Here is a 13,846-nt window from a genome sequence, read left to right on the forward strand (position 1 = left end):
TATTACCCAGATATATTTGGCATGAGTAGGTAAGCAATGTCATCTGACTACTGACATCTGTGTTCAAGGGGAAGTGGAATGTGATGCAGACAAGAGTTTACTTTACAAAAAAGGACGAAATGGGAAACATTCATAGTCAAACCTGAAGGCAAGATAGGTGGAAGAAAGTTTAAAAGGAGGACAGAAAGCAACGTCTATGTTGAATTGATCATTTTGTAGATCAGTTGATAAAAATGTTGATAGAGAAAAAGTACTACAGCTGATTACAAGACTTACTTTGTGAGAAACAAGAAACCTCTCAACATTGCCGAAAACCGGGATTGAACCAGGGACCTTTAGATATTCAGTCTAACGCTCTCCCAGCTGAGCTATTTCGGCCTGCTGCTAGCTGTAGTCTTCATACTTTGATTTGAACCATTTAACTAAATAGATGCATGACCTGGATATTTGACCTTATATGTTAGAGATATGTTTTAAGGAGTCCTGTATCATTCAGCAGTTAACTGGTGCAATGGGTAAATAATATTTTTGGGATCCAGGTTAGGTCATTTTTTTTTTTTAACTCCGAATGGACTATCACTATATTACCCAGACGTATTTGGCATGAGTAGGTAAGCAATGTCATCTGACTACTGACATCTGCATCTGTGTTCAAGGGGAAGTGGAAGGTAATGCAGACAAGAGTTTACTTTACAAAAAAGCATGAAATGGTTAATATTCATTGTCAAACCTGAAGGTAAGAGAGGTGGAAGCAAGTTTAGAAGGAGGACATAAAGCAAAGTCTATGTTAAATTGATTGTGTTGTAGATCAGTTGGAAAAAATTTGATGAATAGAGAAAAAGTACTACAGCTGATTCCAAGACCTATTTTGTTAGAAGCAAGAAACCTCTCATCTGTGCCGAAACCCGGGATTGAACCAGGGACTTTTAGATCTTCTGTCTAACGCTCTCCCAACTGAGCTATTTCGGCCTTCTGATAGCTGGGGTCTTCATACTTTAATTTTAACCATTTAACAAAATAGATGCAGGACCTGGATTTTTAACCTCATATGGTAAAGATATGTTTTAAGGTGTCCTGTATTATTCCGCAGTTAACTGGTGCAATGGGTAAATAGCATTTTTGGGATCCAGGTTAGGTAGTTGTTTTTTTTAACTCTGAATGGACTAGCACTATATTACCCAGATATATTTGGCATGAGTAGGTAAGCAATGTCATCTGACTACTGACATCTGTGTTCAAGGGGAAGTGGAATGTGATGCAGACAAGAGTTTACTTTACAAAAAAGGACGAAATGGGAAACATTCATAGTCAAACCTGAAGGCAAGATAGGTGGAAGAAAGTTTAAAAGGAGGACAGAAAGCAAAGTATATGTTGAATTAATCATTTTGTAGATCAGTTGATAAAAATGTTGATAGAGAAAAAAGTACTACAGCTGATTCCAATACCTTTTTTGTTAAAAGCAAGGAACCTCTCAACTGTGCCGAAACCCGGGATTGAACCAGGGACCTTAAGATCTTCAGTCTAATGCTCTCCCAACTGAGCTATTTCGGCCTGCTTATATCTGTGGTCTTCATACTTTAATTTAAACCATTTAACAAAATAGATGCAGGACCTGGATTTTTAACCTCTTATGGTAGAGATATGTTTTAAGGAGTCCTGTATCATTCCGCAGTTAACTGGTGCAATGGGTAAATAGCATTTTTGGGATCCAGGTTAGGTAGTTGTTTTTTTAACTCTGAATGGACTAGCACTATATTACCCAGATATATTTGGCATGAGTAGGTAAGCAATGTCATCTGACTACTGACATCTGTGTTCAAGGGGAAGTGGAATGTGATGCAGACAAGAGTTTACTTTACAAAAAAGGACGAAATGGGAAACATTCATAGTCAAACCTGAAGGCAAGATAGGTGGAAGAAAGTTTAAAAGGAGGACAGAAAGCAACGTCTATGTTGAATTGATCATTTTGTAGATCAGTTGATAAAAATGTTGATAGAGAAAAAGTACTACAGCTGATTACAAGACTTACTTTGTGAGAAACAAGAAACCTCTCAACATTGCCGAAAACCGGGATTGAACCAGGGACCTTTAGATATTCAGTCTAACGCTCTCCCAGCTGAGCTATTTCGGCCTGCTGCTAGCTGTAGTCTTCATACTTTGATTTGAACCATTTAACTAAATAGATGCATGACCTGGATATTTGACCTTATATGTTAGAGATATGTTTTAAGGAGTCCTGTATCATTCAGCAGTTAACTGGTGCAATGGGTAAATAATATTTTTGGGATCCAGGTTAGGTCATTTTTTTTTTTTAACTCCGAATGGACTATCACTATATTACCCAGACGTATTTGGCATGAGTAGGTAAGCAATGTCATCTGACTACTGACATCTGCATCTGTGTTCAAGGGGAAGTGGAAGGTAATGCAGACAAGAGTTTACTTTACAAAAAAGCATGAAATGGTTAATATTCATTGTCAAACCTGAAGGTAAGAGAGGTGGAAGCAAGTTTAGAAGGAGGACATAAAGCAAAGTCTATGTTAAATTGATTGTGTTGTAGATCAGTTGGAAAAAATTTGATGAATAGAGAAAAAGTACTACAGCTGATTCCAAGACCTATTTTGTTAGAAGCAAGAAACCTCTCATCTGTGCCGAAACCCGGGATTGAACCAGGGACTTTTAGATCTTCTGTCTAACGCTCTCCCAACTGAGCTATTTCGGCCTTCTGATAGCTGGGGTCTTCATACTTTAATTTTAACCATTTAACAAAATAGATGCAGGACCTGGATTTTTAACCTCATATGGTAAAGATATGTTTTAAGGTGTCCTGTATTATTCCGCAGTTAACTGGTGCAATGGGTAAATAGCATTTTTGGGATCCAGGTTAGGTAGTTGTTTTTTTTAACTCTGAATGGACTAGCACTATATTACCCAGATATATTTGGCATGAGTAGGTAAGCAATGTCATCTGACTACTGACATCTGTGTTCAAGGGGAAGTGGAATGTGATGCAGACAAGAGTTTACTTTACAAAAAAGGACGAAATGGGAAACATTCATAGTCAAACCTGAAGGCAAGATAGGTGGAAGAAAGTTTAAAAGGAGGACAGAAAGCAAAGTATATGTTGAATTAATCATTTTGTAGATCAGTTGATAAAAATGTTGATAGAGAAAAAAGTACTACAGCTGATTCCAATACCTTTTTTGTTAAAAGCAAGGAACCTCTCAACTGTGCCGAAACCCGGGATTGAACCAGGGACCTTAAGATCTTCAGTCTAATGCTCTCCCAACTGAGCTATTTCAGCCTGCTTATATCTGTGGTCTTCATACTTTAATTTAAACCATTTAACAAAATAGATGCAGGACCTGGATTTTTAACCTCTTATGGTAGAGATATGTTTTAAGGAGTCCTGTATCATTCCGCAGTTAACTGGTGCAATGGGTAAATAGCATTTTTGGGATCCAGGTTAGGTAGTTGTTTTTTTAACTCTGAATGGACTAGCACTATATTACCCAGATATATTTGGCATGAGTAGGTAAGCAATGTCATCTGACTACTGACATCTGTGTTCAAGGGGAAGTGGAATGTGATGCAGACAAGAGTTTACTTTACAAAAAAGGACGAAATGGGAAACATTCATAGTCAAACCTGAAGGCAAGATAGGTGGAAGAAAGTTTAAAAGGAGGACAGAAAGCAACGTCTATGTTGAATTGATCATTTTGTAGATCAGTTGATAAAAATGTTGATAGAGAAAAAGTACTACAGCTGATTACAAGACTTACTTTGTGAGAAACAAGAAACCTCTCAACATTGCCGAAAACCGGGATTGAACCAGGGACCTTTAGATATTCAGTCTAACGCTCTCCCAGCTGAGCTATTTCGGCCTGCTGCTAGCTGTAGTCTTCATACTTTGATTTGAACCATTTAACTAAATAGATGCATGACCTGGATATTTGACCTTATATGTTAGAGATATGTTTTAAGGAGTCCTGTATCATTCAGCAGTTAACTGGTGCAATGGGTAAATAATATTTTTGGGATCCAGGTTAGGTCATTTTTTTTTTTTAACTCCGAATGGACTATCACTATATTACCCAGACGTATTTGGCATGAGTAGGTAAGCAATGTCATCTGACTACTGACATCTGCATCTGTGTTCAAGGGGAAGTGGAAGGTAATGCAGACAAGAGTTTACTTTACAAAAAAGCATGAAATGGTTAATATTCATTGTCAAACCTGAAGGTAAGAGAGGTGGAAGCAAGTTTAGAAGGAGGACATAAAGCAAAGTCTATGTTAAATTGATTGTGTTGTAGATCAGTTGGAAAAAATTTGATGAATAGAGAAAAAGTACTACAGCTGATTCCAAGACCTATTTTGTTAGAAGCAAGAAACCTCTCATCTGTGCCGAAACCCGGGATTGAACCAGGGACTTTTAGATCTTCTGTCTAACGCTCTCCCAACTGAGCTATTTCGGCCTTCTGATAGCTGGGGTCTTCATACTTTAATTTTAACCATTTAACAAAATAGATGCAGGACCTGGATTTTTAACCTCATATGGTAAAGATATGTTTTAAGGTGTCCTGTATTATTCCGCAGTTAACTGGTGCAATGGGTAAATAGCATTTTTGGGATCCAGGTTAGGTAGTTGTTTTTTTTAACTCTGAATGGACTAGCACTATATTACCCAGATATATTTGGCATGAGTAGGTAAGCAATGTCATCTGACTACTGACATCTGTGTTCAAGGGGAAGTGGAATGTGATGCAGACAAGAGTTTACTTTACAAAAAAGGACGAAATGGGAAACATTCATAGTCAAACCTGAAGGCAAGATAGGTGGAAGAAAGTTTAAAAGGAGGACAGAAAGCAAAGTATATGTTGAATTAATCATTTTGTAGATCAGTTGATAAAAATGTTGATAGAGAAAAAAGTACTACAGCTGATTCCAATACCTATTTTGTTAAAAGCAAGGAACCTCTCAACTGTGCCGAAACCCGTGGTTGAACCAGGGACCTTTAGATCTTCAGTCTAATGCTCTCCCAACTGAGCTATTTCGGCCTGCTTATATCTGTGGTCTTCATACTTTAATTTAAACCATTGAACAAAATAGACGCAGGACCTGGATTTTTACCCTCTTATGGTAGAGATATGTTTTAAGGAGTCATGTATCATTCCGCAATTAACTGGTGCAATGGGTAAATAGCATTTTTGGGATCCAGGTTAGGTAGTTGTTTTTTTAACGCTGAATGGACTAGCACTATATTACCCAGATATATTTGGCATGAGTAGGTAAGCAATGTCATCTGACTACTGACATCTGTGCTCAAGGGGAAGTGGAAGGTAATGCAGACAAGAGTTTACTTTACAAAAAAGCATGAAATGGGAAATATTCATTGTCAAACCTGAAGGTAAGAGAGGTGGAAGCAAGTTTAGAAGGAGGACATAAAGCAAAGTCTATGTTAAATTGATTGTGTTGTAGATCAGTTGGAAAATATTTGATGAATAGAGAAAAAGTACTACAGCTGATTCCAAGACCTATTCTGTTAGAAGCAAGGAAACTCTCAACTGTGCCGAAACCCGGAATTGAACCAGGGACCTTTAGATCTTCAGTCTAACGCTCTCCCAAGGAGCTATTTCGGCCTTCTGATAACTGGGGTCTTCATACTTTAATTTGAACCATTTAACAAAATAGATGCAGGACCTGGATTTTTAACCTCATATGGTAGAGATATGTTTTAAGGAGTCCTGTATCATTCCCCAGTTAACTGGTGCAATGGGTAAATAGCATTTTTGGGATCCAGGTTAGGTAGTTGTTTTTTTAACTCTGAATGGACTAGCACTATATTACCGAGATATATTTGGCATGAGTAGGTAAGCAATGTCATCTGACTACTGACATCTGTGTTCAAGGGGAAGTGGAATGTGATGCAGACAATAGTTTGCTTTACAAAAAAGGACGAAATGGGAAACATTCATAGTCAAACCTGAAGGCAAGATAGGTGGAAGAAAGTTTAAAAGGAGGACAGAAAGCAAAGTCTATGTTGAATTGATCATTTTGTAGATCAGTTGATAAAAATGTTGATAGAGAAAAAAGTACTACAGCTGATTCCAAGACCTATTTTGTTAGAAGCAAGGAACCTCTCAACTGTGCCGAAACCCGGGATTGAACCAGGGACCTTTATATCTTCAGTCTAACGCTCACCCAGCTGCGCTATTTCGCCCTGCTTATAGCTGTGGTCTTCATACTTTAATTTAAACCATTTAACGAAATAGATGCAGGACCTGGATTTTTAACCTCATATGGTAGAGATATGTTTTAAGGAGTCCTGTATCATTCCGCAATTAACTGGTGCAATGGGTAAATAATATTTTTGGGATCCAGGTTCGGTAATTTTATTTTTTAACTCCGAATGGACTAGCACTATATTACCCAGACGTATTTGGCATGAGTAGGTAAGCAATGTCATCTGACTACTGACATCTGTGTTCAAGGGGAAGTGGAAGGTAATGCAGACAAGAGTTTACTTTACAAAAAAGCATGAAATGGGAAATATTCATTGTCAAACCTGAAGGTAAGAGAGGTAGAAGCAAGTTTAGAAGGAGGACATAAAGCAAAGTCTATGTTAAATTGATTGTGTTGTAGATCAGTTGGAAAAAATTCGATGAATAGAGAAAAAGTACTACAGCTGATTCCAAGACCTATTTTGTTAGAAGCAAGGAACCTCTCAACTGTGCCGAAACCCGGGATTGAACCAGGGACCTTTAGATCTTCAGTCTAACGCTCTCCCAACTGAGCTATTTCGGCCTTCTGATAGCTGGGGTCTTCATACTTTAATTTGAACCATTTAACAAAATAGATGCAGGACCTGGATTTTTAACCTCATATGGTAGAGATATGTTTTAAGGAGTCCTGTATCATTCCGCAGTTAAGTGGTGCAATGGATAAATAGCATTTTTGGGATCCAGGTTAGGTAGTTGTTTTTTTAACTCGGAATGGACTAGCACTATATTACCCAGATATATTTGGCATGAGTAGGTAAGCAATGTCATCTGACTACTGACATCTGTGTTTAAGGGGAAGTGGAATGTGATGCAGACAAGAGTTTACTTTACAAAAAGGGACGAAATGGGAAACATTCATAGTCAAACCTGAAGGCAAGATAGGTGGAAGAAAGTTTAAAAGGAGGACAGAAAGCAAAGTCTATGTTGAATTGATCATTTTGTAGATCAGTTGATAAAAATGTTGATAGAGAAAAAAGTACTACAGCTGATTCCAACACCTATTTTGTTAGAAGCAAGGAACCTCTCAACTGTGCCGAAACCCGGGATTGAATCAGGGACCTTTACATCTTCAGTCTAACGCTCTCCCAACTGAGCTATTTCGGCCTGCTTATATTTGTGGACTTCATACTTTAATTTAAACCATTTAACAAAATAGATGCAGGACCTGGATTTTTAACCTCATATGGTAAAGATATGTTTTAAGGAGTCCTGTATCATTCCGCAATTAACTGGTGCAATGGGTAAATAGCATTTTTGGGATCCAGGTTAGGTAGTTGTTTTTTTAACTCTGAATGGACTAGCACTATATTACCCAGATATATTTGGCATGAGTAGGTAAGCAATGTCATCTGACTACTGACATCTGTGTTCAAGGGGAAGTGGAAGGTAATGCAGACAAGAGTTTACTTTACAAAAAATCATGAAATGGGAAATATTCATTGTCAAACCTGAAGATAAGAGAGGTGGAAGCAAGTTTAGAAGGAGGACATAAAGCAAAGTCTATGTTAAATTGATTGTGTTGTAGATCAGTTGGAAAAAATTTGATGAATAGAGAAAAAGTACTACAGCTGATTCAAAGACCTATTTTGTTAGAAGCAAGGAACCTCTCAACTGTGCCGAAACCTGGGATTGAACCAGGGACCTTTATATCTTCAGTCTAACACTCTCCCAACTGAGCTATTTCGGCCTTCTGATAGATGGGGTCTTCATACTTTAATTTGAACCATTTAACAAAATAGATGCAGGACCTGGATTTTTAACATCATATGGTAGAGATATGTTTTAAAGAGTCCTGTATCATTCCCCACTTAACTGGTGCAATGGGTAAATAGCATATTTGGGATCCAGGTTAGGTAGTTGTTTTTTTAACTCTGAATGGACTAGCACTATATTACCCAGATATATTTGGCATGAGTAGGTAAGCAATGTCATCTGACTACTGACATCTGTGTTCAAGGGGAAGTGGAATGTGATGCAGACAAGAGTTTACTTTACAAAAAAGGACTAAATTGGAAACATTCATAGTCAAACCTGAAGGCAAGATAGGTGGAAGAAAGTTTAAAAGGAGGACAGAAAGCAAAGTCTATGTTGAATTGATCATTTTGTAGATAAGTTGATAAAAATGTTGATAGGGAAAAAAGTACTACAGCTGATTCCAAGACCTATTTTGTTAGAAGCAAGGAACCTCTCAACTGTGCCGAAACCCTGGATTGAACCAGGGACCTTTAGATCTTCAGTCTAACGCTCTCCCAACTGAGCTATTTCGGCCTGCTTATAGCTGTGGTCTTCATACTTTAATTTAAACCATTTAACGAAATAGATGCAGGACCTGGATTTTTAACCTCATATGGTAGAGATATGTTTTAGGGAGTCCTGTATCATTCCGCAATTAAGTGGTGCAAGGGGTAAATAATATTTTTGGGATCCAGGTTAGGTCATTTATGGTTTTTTTTAACTCCGAATGGACTAGCACTATATTACCCAGACGTATTTGGCATGAGTAGGTAAGCAATGTCATCTGACTACTGACATCTGTGTTCAAGGGGAAGTGGAAGGTAATGCAGACAAGAGTTTACTTTACAAAAAAGCATGAAATGGGAAATATTCATTGTCAAACCTGAAGGTAAGAGAGGTGGAAGTAAGTTTAGAAGGAGGACATAAAGCAAAGTCTATGTTAAATTGATTGTGTTGTAGATCAGTTGGAAAAAATTCGATGAATAGAGAAAAAGTACTACAGCTGATTCCAAGACCTATTTTGTTAGAAGCAAGGAACCTCTCAACTGTGCCGAAACCCGGGATTGAACCAGGGACCTTTAGATCTTCAGTCTAACGCTCTCCCAACTGAGCTATTTCGGCCTTCTGATAGGTGGGGTCTTCATACTTTAATTTGAACCATTTAACAAAATAGATGCAGGACCTGTATTTTTAACCTCATATGGTAGAGATATGTTTTAAGGAGTCCTGTATCATTCCGCAGTTAAGTGGTGCAATGGATAAATAGCATTTTTGGGATCCAGGTTAGGTAGTTGTTTTTTTAACTCGGAATGGACTAGCACTATATTACCCAGATATATTTGGCATGAGTAGGTAAGCAATGTCATCTGACTACTGACATCTGTGTTTAAGGGGAAGTGGAATGTGATGCAGACAAGAGTTTACTTTACAAAAAGGGACGAAATGGGAAACATTCATAGTCAAACCTGAAGGCAAGATAGGTGGAAGAAAGTTTAAAAGGAGGACAGAAAGCAAAGTCTATGTTGAATTGATCATTTTGTAGATCAGTTGATAAAAATGTTGATAGAGAAAAAAGTACTACAGCTGATTCCAACACCTATTTTGTTAGAAGCAAGGAACCTCTCAACTGTGCCGAAACCCGGGATTGAATCAGGGACCTTTACATCTTCAGTCTAACGCTCTCCCAACTGAGCTATTTCGGCCTGCTTATATTTGTGGACTTCATACTTTAATTTAAACCATTTAACAAAATAGATGCAGGACCTGGATTTTTAACCTCATATGGTAAAGATATGTTTTAAGGAGTCCTGTATCATTCCGCAATTAACTGGTGCAATGGGTAAATAGCATTTTTGGGATCCAGGTTAGGTAGTTGTTTTTTTAACTCTGAATGGACTAGCACTATATTACCCAGATATATTTGGCATGAGTAGGTAAGCAATGTCATCTGACTACTGACATCTGTGTTCAAGGGGAAGTGGAAGGTAATGCAGACAAGAGTTTACTTTACAAAAAATCATGAAATGGGAAATATTCATTGTCAAACCTGAAGATAAGAGAGGTGGAAGCAAGTTTAGAAGGAGGACATAAAGCAAAGTCTATGTTAAATTGATTGTGTTGTAGATCAGTTGGAAAAAATTTGATGAATAGAGAAAAAGTACTACAGCTGATTCAAAGACCTATTTTGTTAGAAGCAAGGAACCTCTCAACTGTGCCGAAACCTGGGATTGAACCAGGGACCTTTATATCTTCAGTCTAACACTCTCCCAACTGAGCTATTTCGGCCTTCTGATAGATGGGGTCTTCATACTTTAATTTGAACCATTTAACAAAATAGATGCAGGACCTGGATTTTTAACATCATATGGTAGAGATATGTTTTAAAGAGTCCTGTATCATTCCCCACTTAACTGGTGCAATGGGTAAATAGCATATTTGGGATCCAGGTTAGGTAGTTGTTTTTTTAACTCTGAATGGACTAGCACTATATTACCCAGATATATTTGGCATGAGTAGGTAAGCAATGTCATCTGACTACTGACATCTGTGTTCAAGGGGAAGTGGAATGTGATGCAGACAAGAGTTTACTTTACAAAAAAGGACTAAATTGGAAACATTCGTAGTCAAACCTGAAGGCAAGATAGGTGGAAGAAAGTTTAAAAGGAGGACAGAAAGCAAAGTATATGTTGAATTAATCATTTTGTAGATCAGTTGATAAAAATGTTGATAGAGAAAAAAGTACTACAGCTGATTCCAATACCTTTTTTGTTAAAAGCAAGGAACCTCTCAACTGTGCCGAAACCCGGGATTGAACCAGGGACCTTAAGATCTTCAGTCTAATGCTCTCCCAACTGAGCTATTTCAGCCTGCTTATATCTGTGGTCTTCATACTTTAATTTAAACCATTTAACAAAATAGATGCAGGACCTGGATTTTTAACCTCTTATGGTAGAGATATGTTTTAAGGAGTCCTGTATCATTCCGCAGTTAACTGGTGCAATGGGTAAATAGCATTTTTGGGATCCAGGTTAGGTAGTTGTTTTTTTAACTCTGAATGGACTAGCACTATATTACCCAGATATATTTGGCATGAGTAGGTAAGCAATGTCATCTGACTACTGACATCTGTGTTCAAGGGGAAGTGGAATGTGATGCAGACAAGAGTTTACTTTACAAAAAAGGACGAAATGGGAAACATTCATAGTCAAACCTGAAGGCAAGATAGGTGGAAGAAAGTTTAAAAGGAGGACAGAAAGCAACGTCTATGTTGAATTGATCATTTTGTAGATCAGTTGATAAAAATGTTGATAGAGAAAAAGTACTACAGCTGATTACAAGACTTACTTTGTGAGAAACAAGAAACCTCTCAACATTGCCGAAAACCGGGATTGAACCAGGGACCTTTAGATATTCAGTCTAACGCTCTCCCAGCTGAGCTATTTCGGCCTGCTGCTAGCTGTAGTCTTCATACTTTGATTTGAACCATTTAACTAAATAGATGCATGACCTGGATATTTGACCTTATATGTTAGAGATATGTTTTAAGGAGTCCTGTATCATTCAGCAGTTAACTGGTGCAATGGGTAAATAATATTTTTGGGATCCAGGTTAGGTCATTTTTTTTTTTTAACTCCGAATGGACTATCACTATATTACCCAGACGTATTTGGCATGAGTAGGTAAGCAATGTCATCTGACTACTGACATCTGCATCTGTGTTCAAGGGGAAGTGGAAGGTAATGCAGACAAGAGTTTACTTTACAAAAAAGCATGAAATGGTTAATATTCATTGTCAAACCTGAAGGTAAGAGAGGTGGAAGCAAGTTTAGAAGGAGGACATAAAGCAAAGTCTATGTTAAATTGATTGTGTTGTAGATCAGTTGGAAAAAATTTGATGAATAGAGAAAAAGTACTACAGCTGATTCCAAGACCTATTTTGTTAGAAGCAAGAAACCTCTCATCTGTGCCGAAACCCGGGATTGAACCAGGGACTTTTAGATCTTCTGTCTAACGCTCTCCCAACTGAGCTATTTCGGCCTTCTGATAGCTGGGGTCTTCATACTTTAATTTTAACCATTTAACAAAATAGATGCAGGACCTGGATTTTTAACCTCATATGGTAAAGATATGTTTTAAGGTGTCCTGTATTATTCCGCAGTTAACTGGTGCAATGGGTAAATAGCATTTTTGGGATCCAGGTTAGGTAGTTGTTTTTTTTAACTCTGAATGGACTAGCACTATATTACCCAGATATATTTGGCATGAGTAGGTAAGCAATGTCATCTGACTACTGACATCTGTGTTCAAGGGGAAGTGGAATGTGATGCAGACAAGAGTTTACTTTACAAAAAAGGACGAAATGGGAAACATTCATAGTCAAACCTGAAGGCAAGATAGGTGGAAGAAAGTTTAAAAGGAGGACAGAAAGCAAAGTATATGTTGAATTAATCATTTTGTAGATCAGTTGATAAAAATGTTGATAGAGAAAAAAGTACTACAGCTGATTCCAATACCTATTTTGTTAAAAGCAAGGAACCTCTCAACTGTGCCGAAACCCGTGGTTGAACCAGGGACCTTTAGATCTTCAGTCTAATGCTCTCCCAACTGAGCTATTTCGGCCTGCTTATATCTGTGGTCTTCATACTTTAATTTAAACCATTGAACAAAATAGACGCAGGACCTGGATTTTTACCCTCTTATGGTAGAGATATGTTTTAAGGAGTCATGTATCATTCCGCAATTAACTGGTGCAATGGGTAAATAGCATTTTTGGGATCCAGGTTAGGTAGTTGTTTTTTTAACGCTGAATGGACTAGCACTATATTACCCAGATATATTTGGCATGAGTAGGTAAGCAATGTCATCTGACTACTGACATCTGTGCTCAAGGGGAAGTGGAAGGTAATGCAGACAAGAGTTTACTTTACAAAAAAGCATGAAATGGGAAATATTCATTGTCAAACCTGAAGGTAAGAGAGGTGGAAGCAAGTTTAGAAGGAGGACATAAAGCAAAGTCTATGTTAAATTGATTGTGTTGTAGATCAGTTGGAAAATATTTGATGAATAGAGAAAAAGTACTACAGCTGATTCCAAGACCTATTCTGTTAGAAGCAAGGAAACTCTCAACTGTGCCGAAACCCGGAATTGAACCAGGGACCTTTAGATCTTCAGTCTAACGCTCTCCCAAGGAGCTATTTCGGCCTTCTGATAACTGGGGTCTTCATACTTTAATTTGAACCATTTAACAAAATAGATGCAGGACCTGGATTTTTAACCTCATATGGTAGAGATATGTTTTAAGGAGTCCTGTATCATTCCCCAGTTAACTGGTGCAATGGGTAAATAGCATTTTTGGGATCCAGGTTAGGTAGTTGTTTTTTTAACTCTGAATGGACTAGCACTATATTACCGAGATATATTTGGCATGAGTAGGTAAGCAATGTCATCTGACTACTGACATCTGTGTTCAAGGGGAAGTGGAATGTGATGCAGACAATAGTTTGCTTTACAAAAAAGGACGAAATGGGAAACATTCATAGTCAAACCTGAAGGCAAGATAGGTGGAAGAAAGTTTAAAAGGAGGACAGAAAGCAAAGTCTATGTTGAATTGATCATTTTGTAGATCAGTTGATAAAAATGTTGATAGAGAAAAAAGTACTACAGCTGATTCCAAGACCTATTTTGTTAGAAGCAAGGAACCTCTCAACTGTGCCGAAACCCGGGATTGAACCAGGGACCTTTATATCTTCAGTCTAACGCTCACCCAGCTGCGCTATTTCGCCCTGCTTATAGCTGTGGTCTTCATACTTTAATTTAAACCATTTAACGAA

The 13,846-nt window shown here is 37.8% G+C and overlaps 2 non-coding genes across 2 annotated transcripts; both read right to left on the bottom strand.

Annotated features, from left to right (window-relative positions):
• Positions 1-6,731: 6,731 nt before the first annotated feature.
• Positions 6,732-6,804, bottom strand: TRNAF-GAA (transfer RNA phenylalanine (anticodon GAA)). The gene has a single exon. It is a non-coding gene; the product is annotated as a tRNA-Phe (tRNA).
• A 2,260-nt stretch (positions 6,805-9,064) lies between these two features.
• TRNAF-GAA (transfer RNA phenylalanine (anticodon GAA)) lies at positions 9,065-9,137 on the bottom strand. Its single transcript has one exon. It is a non-coding gene; the product is annotated as a tRNA-Phe (tRNA).
• Positions 9,138-13,846: the final 4,709 nt, after the last annotated feature.

This window comes from Lissotriton vulgaris, chromosome 8 (assembly GCF_964263255.1).
Source record: "Lissotriton vulgaris chromosome 8, aLisVul1.2, whole genome shotgun sequence".
Taxonomy (NCBI): Eukaryota; Metazoa; Chordata; class Amphibia; order Caudata; family Salamandridae; genus Lissotriton; species Lissotriton vulgaris.